The following is a 15,251-nucleotide window of genomic DNA, read 5'->3' as shown; positions in this document are numbered from 1 at the left end:
CATCAAAATAGGAGTGTACAAATATGCATTTTATACCTCGACCCAAAATAAATGTTTCTGTTAAAACCCTTCTTCTAAATGAAAGCGAGAAATGGTCAGAAAAAACAGTTTAATGCAGTTTTCAATTAAGAATAACATGATATAAACAAACTTTTTCTATTTGGTACCTTTTATGTGTTAAATAAATAACCAAGTTTTTTTTTTATATCTACCTTACATATACAAAACCAAAACAGAAATATTCTGGTCTTGCAATCCAATGTTCTATGCCTATTCTGCACTTGTCCACTCCATCAGTAATCACCCCTTTTCCAATAAGGATGAGGAAAGGATGGGGGTGTTCTGTACTCCTAACACATTTCATACATACAGTATGGTGAGTGTTGTCACCTTAGAGCAGAGGTCAGTGCTTTTTTGGCCACTAGGCCATTTCAGGGTAGGCAGGAGCACACTAGGCTGGACTCTCTCTCAAGTCCCGTCCTAATGGCTTTGCCCCCCACCAGGAACGCCCCCTGAAGGGAAATCCCTCTCCTCCGCAATGCATACAGAGGAGAGGGAATTTTCCCCAGCGGCGAAAGTGTTAACGCCGGCCGGCCATGGTAAATAGGGAAGGGAGCCACCACATGGAGGCTTAAGAGCTGTATGCAAGTTGCCGCCTGGCATTAGGCCGGATCGGTGTCCAGAGGGCGTTAGGCCGAAACAAACTACCGGCTAGGCCGTATCTGGCCTAAAGGCCAGAGTTTGCCGACCCCTGCCTTACCGCAAGGAGTATGTTACTGGAATAATTACCAGGTGAAAATAACAAAGGAAAACTAACGCAGGCACAAAAATTGTGGTTCTTGGATTAAGTTACTCTTTAGATTTTACATAGAATGTTGTCACCCTCCTGGCTGTGTAGTCTGGTTGAGATGTATCAGTCAGCTGCTGGACTGAATTGCAAATTCCTTGGCAGATAAAACAGTTCCCAAATCTGTAAATATATTTAGCTGTTTGCTATAGTTGACCTTCAAATGCCATGTACCCACTACAGATCTGTACAATGATGTTATAGAATATTTTATATCTCACCCTACACGCTCTGCACATGCTGTCATTCTGTACATTATGTATGTATGGAGTCACCTACGCTCACGCCATTGCCCTGAGTCACGTATGTGGCGATGGGAGCCACATTCACCAGCACAGAGTCCCACATTCATTAACACACAACAATGGTCTTCCCAGAAACAAACGGCCCTTTAAAGAAATATTCTAAGTCTGATTGCGAGCACAGCGGGATACGTTGTTCTACATCAAAGAGGCGGAATTATAGGCACAGATAATTTACTGAGACACAAAACAGCTTACAAATATACATACGGCTGATCGTGGGCGTTTAGCAGAACAAGTTGCATAATCTGATACAATTAGATAAAGCATTTTATACATAGAAAGTTTTTTTAATGTGACATGTGTCTTATAAATTGAAGACAAGCAATAGTCTATTGACTTATTTGTAGATTGAATTTTACTGTAAACTTTATATAAATTATCTTATTATTAGTGTATAGTGTTTTAAAGTGACCCTGTCACCGGAATAGGTATTGCTGCTGTTTGGATTTTGCAGTTGAATCCTAAAAATGTTGTTGAACTTGAACTTAGTATACAGAGAGGGGCTGCTGCCTTCTATGTACTATGAGCAACAGATTCAATGTGTTTTCTATACTTTATAAACATTCGGCCTAAAACCCATGTCAAAGTACATGGTGACAAGCCATCTTATCATCATCGTAGTCATCAAGGGTGACTGCCCCCGACACCACCAGCCATTGAGAATATTCACTGCTGCTCCTAACCACTGTAGCAATCAGCCAAAAAAAAAATAATAATCAAATAACAAACTTTAATCAGTTTTCTAGATCAGTGTTTTTTGAATTTTGTTAACATAAAGGAACCCTTGAAATAACTTCCAGGCCTCCAGGAATCTTCTGCTATAATTACTATATCCACAGCTCACAGAATATTAGGATGATGGTCAGTAGGAAGAATGTCAGCCTTACAGATACCCAAATAAATTTTTGGTGCCAATTAAACTGACCTGAGAATTTCAATTTTTTCATTGCCCAAGCAACCTCTGGAGAAACCCCACAGAACCCTGGTTAAGAAACACTGGTCTATCCACTTGACTAGGGCGGATGCCTTGCCCCTGCTCCTTTCTTTGTTCCCCCCCTTTCCCCCCTTCCTAAAACCTTATTTCTCAACTACTACACCCCCACCCCTATTTATCTCCTCCTTGCTTGCCAACCTACCATACCTCCCCCTTCCTTTATATCAACACAGAACACCTTTTTTGGACTTAAAATTGGCTGGCAAGCAGCCGTTTATTAATACAAAATTAAATAACATAACTTTATATAACATTAAATAACCATAAACAATTAACCTTTAATACCATTAATTACATAACCATAAATACCATAAATAACATATATAAACATAATAGAAACGTAACACCTGTAAACATTTATAAATAACTATATATATAACCATAAAAAACTCCAATTATTAACATTTTTCATAACCCCCAACATTTACTAAATTAACCCCCCTCTTTCAACTTTAGACTCTCCTCTTAGTCTACTTTTATTAAATTATATATATCCAGGCTGCAGGTCTTGGAAGGTAAAGCCCGCCTCCAGTTGCAATAGTTGCAACCCACCATGAACCACGCTATGGCCCCTGGGCCCACCCTGCCTCAGGGGCCCCACCTCAACCAATTTAAAAGGGCACCCCACCACCCGGGATGCCCCTTCACCCCCGACTTACCACCAGGCACTTACCTTCCCCCCAGACCCCAACCGCCAAACTTAATTCGCCAAAATTCAGGGAGGGTGGGCGGGAATTTTCTTCTTGTAAAACTGTGACGACTTCTGACACAGACCCCCTTATATCTGTCCCCTTACTCCACCCTACCTTTCCCACTTTCCAATCCACTTTCGCTCCTCCCTGTGCATCTTTTAAATCTTTAACTCTTTCTCCACCTACTCCTTAACCACCACTCCCCCCCCCTTTCTTTTCTCGCTGGGCAGCCCCTTACACTCCTGTCCCTGCTCATATTCTGCTATGGGCCTTTCTTTAGTAACCAAATGTAATCAATTGTCAAGATAAATACAGTGGTGGATATTGGCTGGTGGTCATCAGGGGATGGGACCACTACTGACAATGACTAAGAATGCTGACACTGTATATACAAGTGGCAGTAAGTGTTTTCAATGGCCGATGGTATCAGCAAGAGTTCTGCACCTGAGGACCACCAGCCATGATATTCCCCAGCACCATATACCTTGAACAATAGCTATTGTTTACAAGGTTTTAGAGCTGTGGTGTGCTAGCTGGCTGCCCAATATCCTCAGACTCACAAATGCTGTTTAGCTTGCTAACCACATGGTTTATATTCAAATATTCCTAATCCAAATTTAATAGACGAGGAATGTGTGGGAAGAAGAAGTGGGCAAGCAAGCTTCCACTTTATACCTGTTTTTTGGTTGTTAGCTTCCAAAAACAAGCAGTTCGGTTTATTGGCTTTATCCTAAAAATGATCTTAGACTATAATAAAGAAATATGACTGAGGTAGGGATATTAAATTTTAGTCTCCTTTAAGGGACAGTTAGGGACATGATTATGGACTTTGTAAAGTACTGTGCAATATGTGGGTGCTATATAAATACTGTGTAATATTAATAATAATATCTTGTCACCAACCTAATAAATTACAGCTAAAAGTACAGTGAAATTAAGTATTTCAAATGCCCACTTACAGAGTTTTCCCTTTTTTTTTTGAACTTTCATTATGCTTTTAAAATCTGACTATTCCAATAGAGTCTGTTCCCTACAATTTAGACTAGGCTTCTTCTGCATTTAAATGACTCTGCTATTAGAATAAAGAAGTGTAATAAAGTGTGTACTGAAGAGAACACAACCAATACTCATCTTCTGTCGTCTGCGCAGCTGACCTTTGCTGTACAGAGAAAATACCGGTGATTGAAGAATCTTAAGGATGAATAATCTAAAAATTAAGAAAATAGCAATCAATAAAAGTTATAACTGGAGAGTTTGATCTGGAATTTTCTTTAAGTAAGTTTAACCTTTTTAGACTGTTTGTAGGTATCTATACAAAAGTCAAAAGTTTCTTGTCATGGTTTTGAATAAAGTAGGTAAGGTTTAGAGTTCTAGACAGAAAATAAATAAAATAGAAAAATGTATGTGTGATTTCCAGAAAAGGAATAGGCACCTAATTACTGCTTCTACATGCCAGACAATGCTGCCAAGTCTGCCCCCATAGGGAATAAATGAAGGGAGTGGTATTAGTACCGCTCACTGCCACTAGCTTTCAAATGTATAGACGCTAGCTCTTTTGAACCATTGATACCATGCAAGTCTTCAAGTGGTTGGCAAGGTGCCGCAGAGAGCCGCACAAAATAATGAAAGAGGCAGATGTGAACAACAGAACAAAAATAGAACAAAATAACATAAAAAATCCTAATTTGTTACAATTCCTTATCCAAAATTATACAAAAGAAAGCTTCAGCTTTCCACTTTAGCTCCTTAGTGAATGTTGATATCTTTATCATGCACATTATCCCACATATCCTTTTACTTTTGAAAACATTTTCCCCCCAGCCATGGAACAGGTTGCAGGATTCTCATAATTCTGTGTGTTCTGTAGATATGTCCATATGAGCGGCCCATGAATAAACTCTTCTTTGTCTTACCCATATCACTTGTTCAGCTTCAGCATTTCCCTGATGTCTTTGCAGATATCCAATATCTGTAAGTAAAGCTGACAGCAGGGAGATAATCTCCTAGGGCATATTCCAAACACAGCTAATATTATGTCACTACATTTACTATCTTCTCTAACAGTTCCTTGGTTTTAGGCTAATTCTTTTAAAATGATATTTGTTAAAGTAATTCTGTACTTGGCCTAAAAAGGATTCCTTTATAGCAGGCATGGTAAGCATGCTGTACTTATCATTGACTTTCCACCACCAGGATCTGACAATGAAGCTCTGACAAAATTCCTGGTACTGTAGGGTATAGGAGAACATGTTTTCCTTCCCTGGTTTCCCACAATTGGGTGCTTGGTACCTAAGTAGTCAATGACAGTATGTGAGAACTGTTGGGGCAGGGGGAGTGCGCATACCCCTCTGAATGTTTTGCCTCTCCCAGAAAGACACAAGGTGCAAAGGTTTTTTTGGGTAACAGGTTTGGGGATCAGGGTATTAAAAGGGTAGGGAACAGACAGGTAAGTGTGTACTGTCCCGCTTTTAAAATTAATTTGTTACCTTCTATAGGCAATATTAATTATTCTAATTATGGTAACATTAGCGAGTCGTAAGAAATTGTGTTAAAGGAGGGCGATAGAATATGATCACTCCAATAGTGTTGGTCAAATAATGACTACACCAATTTTTTTATATACCTTTATCTGCAGCACTCTCCAGATTTACACATATTTTTTATTTTACCCTCATCCATCTTTTCAAAATTTCCTTTTTTTTTTTTTTTTTTTTTTTTTTTTTTACCTAGAGTAGGATAAAACCTTCTATAACAAAGATACATTTCCTCTTAGATACACTTTTTTTAAATTAAACTTTTTTTTTTAGATTAAACTTTTTTTAAATTAAAACTGCTTCTAGAGGTATTTTATTACATTTAAGGCATTAATTTATAATGCAGTGACTCTGGCATTTACTGAAAAATTCACTAGTGGAGAATCAATTACTGGTTTTGAAACACATGAACGAGGAAGTTTCTCAGCAAACGTTTTAGTGAATGTCCACAGCTTTATAAATAAACCCTTAAGAGTTGTGTCCTTGTTTGCAGTACTTCTGTAATCTTGTAGTTGGGGAATGCTAATAGAAGGATCACCATTGCTCCTGACATTGTAAACCCCATGTGTCAAGGTCCATTGGGTGAAGTTTAGAAAATCAGCTGTCAATCCTAAATTACTGGAAAGAATTTCAAAGATCTGGATTATCAATGGTCGGATTTTCGATTGTCAAGCTTTACTGGGTTTAGAAACACTTTAAACTGAGTATGTGAGTAGCTTTATCAGAGCTCTGATGTTCCACACCCAAGATGGGCCCTCACCTCCTGGGATGTCCCCTTGTAAACCCCATGGTGGTGTCATATAGGGATGAGCGAGAATGCTTTGACGAACCGTTTTCGTGGACTTATCGGAAGATCAAGGAAACAATTACAGGAGGAGTACCGCGGCTGCAATGCAGACACTAGACACTGCAATCCCCAGACACTAGAAGTTAAATGAGGGCTTGCCCTCATAAACCTCAATGAGGCAAACCTTTATTTAACCTCTAGTGCCCGGGGATCGCGCACAGGAGGATTCTCACGGCTGCATTCATCAATGCAGCCGCGTTACTCCTGCTGCTAGTGTGATGATCACAGGATGATTCCCACGGCTGCATTCATTCATGAAGAGCACAGCTGCGGGACTTTGAGTTCTTGGATAGAGAATCTCTATCCAAGAACACATACTACAGGGCTGCAAGAGCAATCAGGGGCTCCCCTGATTGCTCTTACAGGTCCCAAAAAATTTCATCTTGATGGACGAATTTACACAGGCCCGAGAACGAGAGCGTGAACGGCCCGATTCGCCGCAAGATCGAATTTTAAAATTTCGCTCGCTCATCCCTAGTGTCATAACATATGACAAGATTTTGCTCCTACTTACCCAACTATTCTCAGGGTAATTAATTTTGCTAATTCAGGTTAGTCAGTTTATGTATATTATCATATTTTAAGTTAGAGATTTGAGCAATAGGTATATATATGTACAAAACTTGTGTAAGCATAGTTTTAGCACCAATGACCTTATCAGAGCTAAGTCCCAAGGCAACTTTTCCCTGCTCCTTCTCCTTGATCTTTTGTCCTCTGCTTTTGACACTAATGATCACCCCCTTCTAATACAAATCATGCACTCCATTGGTATCAGTTACACTGCTCTCTCTTGGTTTGCTTCCTATCTGACTGACTGCTCCTTCCAAGTTTCTTTCAATGGTAACTCCTCCTCGCCCACTCTCCTACCAGTTGGTGTTTCCCAAGGGTCAGTCCTTGGACGGTCCTCTTTTCTCTGTACACCTCCTCTCTCGGTAGTCTCATATCCTCCTTTGGCTTACAGTACCATCTGTATGCTGATGACACTCAAATCTATCTGTCCCCCCCTGACCTGTCTCCCTCAATCCTGGATAAGGTCTCATGCTGCCTGTCGGCCACCTCATCATTGATGTCAGACAGATTCCTGAAACTCAACCTGGATAAAACAGAACTCATCATCATCCCCCCCTCAAATTCCAAATCTCCCCCTGACATATATCTAACTGTTAACAACACTGTTATTTGGCCCTCCCCTCAGGCACGTTGTCTTGGTGTCACTTTTGACTCGGCCCTCTCATTTACCCCCCATATTCAGAACATTTCCAGGTCCTGTCACTTTCACCTACACAACATCTCCAAAATCCGCCCCTACCTGTCCCCTGAGACCACCAAACTCCTTGTACATGCTCTTATCATCTCTCGTTTGGACTACTGTAACATCCTCCTCTCTGGTATACCACTAATCCGACTCTCTACAATCTATTATGAATGCTGCAGCCGGACTCACCCATTCTTCCCACCGCTCCTCCTCCACTGCATCTCTTTGCAGATCTCTACACTGGCTTCCATTTCACCTGAGAATCAAATTCAAGCTCCTGTGCCTTGCCTTCAAATCCTTACACATATCTTGTCCCACTTACATTTCTGACATGGTAAAAAAAGTACTCCCCCAGCCACTCTCTCTGCTCCTCCAATGACCTACTAATGACTTCCTCCCTCATAACCTCATCTCATGCACAGATACAAGACTCTAGAGCAGACCCAACTCTCTGGAATGGTCTTCCTCGTCCTATTCGGCTTGCTCCTACTTTCTGCTCATTTAAAAGAGCACTCAAAACCCAATTTTTCAAAATTGCCTACCCATCTTCTTCTGTCTTTTGAAACCATCATTACTTCCCACCACTACATATCTCCCATCCTATTGTATGAAAATTCCCCAACCTACTAGATTATAAGCTCTTGGGGGCAGGGTCCTCTCCTCCTGTATCACTGTCTGTATTAGTCTGTTATTTGCAACCCCTATTTAATGTACAGTGCTGCGTAATATGTTGGCGCTATATAAATCCTGTTTATTAATAATAATAATAATAATAATAATAACAATAATAATAATAATTGAGGTTTTTCTTTTACTGTGTCCCGTCCCTTCATTATTGGGAGGATTGGGATAAAAAAACAGGTTCCCCTTTGGGTCTTCACCGTTGAAAGCACTGGTATAGACCCAACTCACCAGCATTTACTTGGCAAGCACCAAAACCTTTAGCACCCCCAGTGTCCAGCTATACCCAGTAAGTAGGTGAACGGCAGTAGGGGACATCACTAAATGCTGTCTTGAACACAGGAGATTGACTTGTGCTGACTTTTGATGTCTTTTCGTTTTATTTTCCTTTTCCCCTTTGCCCCTAAATGTTCTGTTATACCTCTGAGTCTACCATAACCCCCAGGCTTTTCTCCTGTCACCCTCCAGACTTTTCTTTCATCATCCCCAGACTATTCTTTCATTGTCTGCCTTTTCTTCCTATGCCCCAGGATTTCCTCCTACCATCTGCATTGCTCTTCTACTGTCATCTCCCACTGTATTCACCCATTAAACACCATTTTTTCTTATCATCCCCGAGGGTTGTCTCTCAAAATGACTAAACTCTTCTCCCATCACCTAACAAGCTCTTCCTAATTTCCTGCTGTCATCTGCTGGACTTTTCTACCATCTTCTCCCAAGCTTTTATCCTATCATCTGTCTCTCATGACCCAGATTCTTCCATGTCATCCACCAAACTTTTCTCCCGTCCACCCCTAGTTTTCCTCCTATAACTCACCTGGTTATCTCTCACCCCTCAATCTCTTCCATTATTCCCCAGTCTTTCTTTCACTTCTTTTCAACTATTGTTACAGCAATAAAGCTTTTCATACTGACTACAGTCAACACTCAGGAGATGATTTTAGGACTCTATTGAATTTACAAATAATAATTAGGAAAAACTAATGTAATCCTAAATATATTTATGAGATGCACAGATGATTTTCCAATTATGAAATTTTAATATAAATTGCTTTCAGTATAATTATTTCATTTACCTTATTTCTACAATCAGCTGAATGGTCTCCTTTACATTGCAAAATAAGGACGGTGGCACATTGCCTTGCATGATGGTTCAGATTTTAATAATTTACCTACTGCCTTCAGCTGCTGAGTGAATCTCTGGATAATTATGCTACAGTCACATTTAAAGGAGTTGTCTACTTACAGATAAAACCATACCCCTACAATGACATAACACCCACCTTCTCCACCCTGACCAGGCAATATTAAAAAACCTCTCTGCATCAATCAAAGCTCATTGTGGTGTTTGCCATGCTCCTAGATACTGAGGGAATTCTGAAGAAGCTGAAAAAGCTGTACAAGAAGATTTATGATCTTTTTTTAACATTTTTAGATGTATTGTGCATATGATGAACATCAGATAAATCTAGATATCAGCTAAATGTTAACACCTAATAGTGTGTATTTTTTAAACACAATGTTAATATTTATCCATGGTCAAATTTTAAAGTATGGATAGGGTATAAACTCTACTGTCCCTGCCTCCACTGGGTATAAGGTTATTATTGCTTTCTGTGTTCCCCTGGTTATATATCCTGTTTATGTTTGTCTGGGTGACCATTGTCACAGCTGAATTTTTGGAAATTCAGTTTTATAGTTGTCACCAGAACAGCAAATGAGGGGAAAACCTTAATTTAAATAAAACTCCTCACTTTGGAGAGAATTTCACCATTTTTCTGTTGTTTCTCAAGCACAGTGGAATCTTCCACAACAAAAACTACCCAAAAACCCAGGAAGGTTTTAGCTATGGGCAGCACGGTGCTCAGGGGTTAGCACTCCAGCCTTTGCAGCGCTAGGTCCCAGGTTCGATCCCCAGTCAGGACATTATCTGCATGGAGTTTGCAGGTTCTCCCCGTGTCTGCGTGGGTTTCCTCCCAAAAACATGCAGTGAGGTTAATTGGCTTCTCCCTAACAATTGACTAACTCCCTTAGACTTAATGACATATGACTATGATAGGGACAATAGATTGTGAGCTCCTTTGAGGGACAGTTATGATGGCGCTATATAAATACTGTATAATAATAATCCTCTTATCTATTTGAAAAAAGTTGATCAATTTTCAGCTTTTTATATAGTAACTTGTCCCACAAATGTTTTAGAAAGGTTTCCTAAACAGCAAAAGGAGCATTTTCTCTCCCTATAATTGATAAGGGTAACTAAAAAGATCAAAGTTCCCACTGTGATCTGTGAATTGTGCAAACATACTATGGAGATATCTTCCATAAATCGGTGAAGAAGTCTTTTCCATTTCGCCTAAACTTACATTACCTACCTGCCCATTACAACTGAATGCAGAGATTATATTAATATTAAATAAACATGAAAGATGTAAAATTAGATGACACCTCCACTGCTGTTCTTGTGACATTACACTGATGGGTCACACCTTAATAAAATAGTTAATTGCTAAGCATTACATACTGTTTACAATGCAGCCATATTTTTTGAAAATATGGAATGATTAAATTGTTATTAAGCACTCATAAAAAGCATACCTCAGCACTTACTATGTTTGGTCTGCAATTAATCTGTGAAACCCTTTTTAACAGTTTCAGTGTGGCTTCACCACATTGTATGGTTCCATGGAGCCTGCCCACACTGAATTGGCTCTACAGAAGAAACTAATGGCATGCCAACACTTTACATGACTGGTAGTCAGACGCTGGCATGCAGGTTTTTGTTTTTATTAGGAATTTTAAATCAAAGGGACAAAGGAGATATGGGAAATAAAAAATAACAGCACACACACATTTTCGTTAGTTGGCATTGGGCTATGTAATCCCAACGAGGGTGGTGCTCACTGCTCACTCCATAACCATAAAGTTGAGGGTAAGGGCAATTTTAAACCCATGGTGAGCCAGAGGGTTCTGCGATGGGCTCAACCAGACCCCCAACCTTTCCCAATTTAGTTAAAGGGAGCAGTTGCAAGCGGCTGCAATCAGCAGATCATAACTTTCCTGGCTTCCCCGCAAATTGCCCCTAGACTGTGGTAATGACATATGACTATGGTAAGGACATTAGACATTAGGACATTAAGGACATTAGATTGTGAGCTCCTTTGAAGGACAGTTAGAGACATGACTATGAGGAGCCGCGTAATATGTAGGCACTATTATAAAAGTCACTTTTCCGGCGCCCCGCGAGTCACCAGCATGAACTAGCGGCTCCCGCTCGCCTCAGGGATTTTCTGTTAATAAGCCGGCACTACGCCCACTCACCCGCCTCTTGCAGTTCCTCCGGTGCCGGGTGCCTGGATGGAACGTTTCTTAGAACGCTCCTCCGCTGTACATGATTGCAATCGAATGGGGAAGAAAGACAAACAGAAGCCTACCCCCTCCAAGATGGCCGCCGCTCCAACTGCTGCTGCACGTGTCTCCAGCTCAGCGTCCTCTCAGGTAACCACAGCTGAATTGGATTCTCACCCCAATCAGATTGCAGATGCTGTAGTAGCCATTCTTAAACCTACATTGCAAGAAGCAATTGACACTGCAGTGCAAAAGGGCATTTTGTCTTTGAGAAATGATTTAAAGGAACATACCCAGAGATTGGATGCTGCTGAGCATCGCATTACAATGGTAGAGGATGATGTTACATCCTCTAGGGCTATTATATCCTTGTTGGAGACTAAAACACAAGCCCTGCAGGACAAATTAGAGGACCTGGAAAATAGATCAAGACGCAATAACCTACGTATTGTTGGTCTACCAGAAAGTATTAAACCGTCGAGATTGATGGACATATGTTCCACTGTAATACCACAGTTATTAAATCTTCCACATGCATGTAGAGTGGAACGAGCACACAGGTTGGGCCCTATCCGTAAAGAAATGTCAAATCCGCGTCCAGTGCTAGTGGCTTATTCTCATTACACAGATAGAACCCGCATTCTCCAAACCTATCGTACTCAACGTAATCTACATGTGGAAGGGGCGTCCCTGATGATATTTGCGGACTACTCTGCGGAGGTCTCCCGTAAAAGACGCAGCTTTCAACAAGTATGCTCTACTTTATATCAACATAAAGTGCGATTTACGCTAGCGTACCCGGCGATCCTCCACTTCACCGATGACCAGGGGCGCAAGTTCTCCTTTACATCGGCTGATGAGGCAGAGCGGATGGTGCACACCTTACTGTCGGATTCAGCGTCTGACCATTCAGATAGATCCAACAGATCCCCTATCTCACCTCCACGCTCTGCTGCAAGATCTTCCATTCCGGTGTATTCTCCTAAACAACCCAGGAAATTGGGTGCATCTTCGGCTAAGAAGAACCGTGAGAGACTGCGCTCCTAACTGCAGTTTGAGGCGAGATGATAAGGAAAATTTTCAGTTTCGGTTACAGTGCCTTATTACATTTCTTTTTGAATTGTCACTTTCAAAATGCCCGTTATATGAGGTGTGAGCCTGCTCTGACGGCATGGTAATATGGTTGCACATGCTATTGATTTGATTAATATTTTGTCGCTCTGCGAGGAAAAAAGGAAAGTCACTTTTTCTTGTTGTTTGTCCATTGTTCCATGTCTCCCTTCTGTTCTCCCTATGTTTTGTATTTTTTTCTGTGTGATTTCTGTTACTGGAAACACTCACCATTTATGGTCACACAGCTGCTATCTTGCTGCAATTCCGAAATCTTCTGATGATCAGGAGATGTATTTGTTATCTGGGTTTCTTCATAGTCACCTGCAAAGCTCTGAACCAGTGTCATTGCTACCTGCACCACCTGTTATGATTGTATTCTTATCTCAATATGATTGCTGTTACTCACCTATGCTTAAGCACTGTGTTCATATTATATGCGCGTAATTTCTTGGAATGTCAAGGGTTTGCGTTCCCCTAACAAACGCATGTCCGTACTGCGCCATTTAAAAAGACTGAGTCCGGACATCGTTCTGTTACAGGAAACTCATTTGGGTAGTTCTGATTTCCATAGAATGAAAAAACTTTGGGTGGGTGAGGTTTATGGCACACCTTCACATGACCGGAAGGCCGGTGCACTGATTTTGCTTCATAGATCTTTTCAGGGTAAGGTAAAGACAGTGCAAAGCGACTCTGCAGGCCGTATTATTAAAGTCCTTTTACAGTTACATGACCAGGATCTCTCAATATACAATATATATGCCCCAAATTCTCCACCCACCACTTTTTTTCAAGAGTTGGCCTGTTGGCTGACCCAGGATCCCACGCCTTGCAAGATTGTCGGAGGAGATTTTAATTCAGTCATGGTAGTCTCGGAAGATAGATGCTTTGGCCACACTGCCGGTGCTGAGCGGGTTTCATCTCGCTCCACATTGTCAGATTTTATTTCTGCTATGTCTTTAAATGACGTGTGGCGACAGTTTCATCCCTTAGAAAAACAATATACCTTTGTTTCCCAAGCTCATGTATCTCAAGCACGCTTGGATTACCTGTTTTGTACTGATTCTATCATGTATAGAGTTGAATCTCCGGAGATTCATACCATGGTGATCTCGGATCACTCTCCCATCTCTCTTACAATACGAGACCAGTACCCCAAAGGGGATTATATTCCCTGGAGGTTCCCCTCTTACTTCGCCAAAGACCCAGAATTTCAGGGTGAGTTGAGGTCGGCATGGCTTGAATATGTGCAACATAATGCCGCCCATAGAGACGACCCTCTGTTGTTCTGGGAGACAGGTAAAGCTTATTTAAGAGGGAGGGTCATTTCCTTTATGGTGAAACGGAAAAAGACTACGCTGTCCCACTTTCTGAAGGCGCAACATGAACTTAGGCTAGCACAACAGGCTTTGACAGACAACCCTACCCAAGTTACCAAAAAACAATGGTACTCTTCTAAAAGTGAATTTGATTCATGGCTCTCCCAATATGAGCAGTTGAAGTTTAAATATAAGTCCCCAGCATATCATAAATATGGCAATAAATCTGGTAAACTGTTGGCCAATCTGGTCCGTTCAGGCTACAAACTGACATATATCCCCAAATTAAATACAATGGTAGGAACAGTGGTTTCCTCCCCTAAGGAGGTGAATCATCATTTAGCTCAGTTTTATCAAAAGTTGTACGCCTCCCCACCAGCAGACTTACAGGCTGGAGAGGCATTCTTATCCCGAGTGACCTTGCCGGCTTTACAACTAAGTGATATTGAGGCTCCTAATGCCCCTGTCACTACGGAGCAAATATCGCCCACCATTGCTTCCCTAAAAAATGGGAAGGCCCCGATGGGTTTTCCTCGGAATTTTTTAAAATGCTCAAGGAGGAAGTGGTGGAAGATCTCTATGCACTCTACTCTAAGCTTTGGGTGCAAGGTACATATTTCCGCTCTGGCCAGGAAGCTTATATACGGCTCCTTTTGAAAAAAGATAAGGACCCCTGTGACCCGGATTCATATCGTCCCATATCATTGGTAAATATTGATGCAAAGATCTTATCTAAAATTTTAGCAGATAGGCTGGCCAGATTATTGCCGTCCATTATTTCCTTCCCAGGTGGGTTTTGTTCAAGGTAGGGCAGCAGTGACTAATATTAGGAAAGTATTGATAGCACTGGAAATAGCTAAGCGCCAGCCAGATCTGGACTTGGCTATTGTCGCTATAGATGCCCACAAAGCCTTTGATACGGTAAATATACCATGGCTGTTCACAGTGCTGTAAAAGGTGGGCATCCCGGGTCCATTCCTCAAATTACTCGAGGCTATGTATGCTGCTCCAGTTGCACGTATACATACCCCGGGATTCTTGTCCAACCCCATTGCTCTTCACAGAGGGACTAGACAGGGATGTCCATTGTCTCCTCTACTGTTTAATCTTGCATTAGAACCACTAGTCAGACTCTTGGATTCTTCCCCTTTGTTCCATGGGATTCCGGTTCATACCGGTGAGCTACGTACTGCCTTTTTTGCGGACGATATTTTACTCTTTACGTCTAAACCCCACCTTGACAGTAACAATATTCAATCATTGTTCCGGACTTTTGAGACTTTTGCGGGACTTAAAATAAATTTTGATAAAAGTGAGAT

Source organism: Pyxicephalus adspersus, chromosome 4 (assembly GCF_032062135.1).
Source record: "Pyxicephalus adspersus chromosome 4, UCB_Pads_2.0, whole genome shotgun sequence".
Taxonomy (NCBI): Eukaryota; Metazoa; Chordata; class Amphibia; order Anura; family Pyxicephalidae; genus Pyxicephalus; species Pyxicephalus adspersus.
This window is presented reverse-complemented; position numbering follows the sequence as displayed.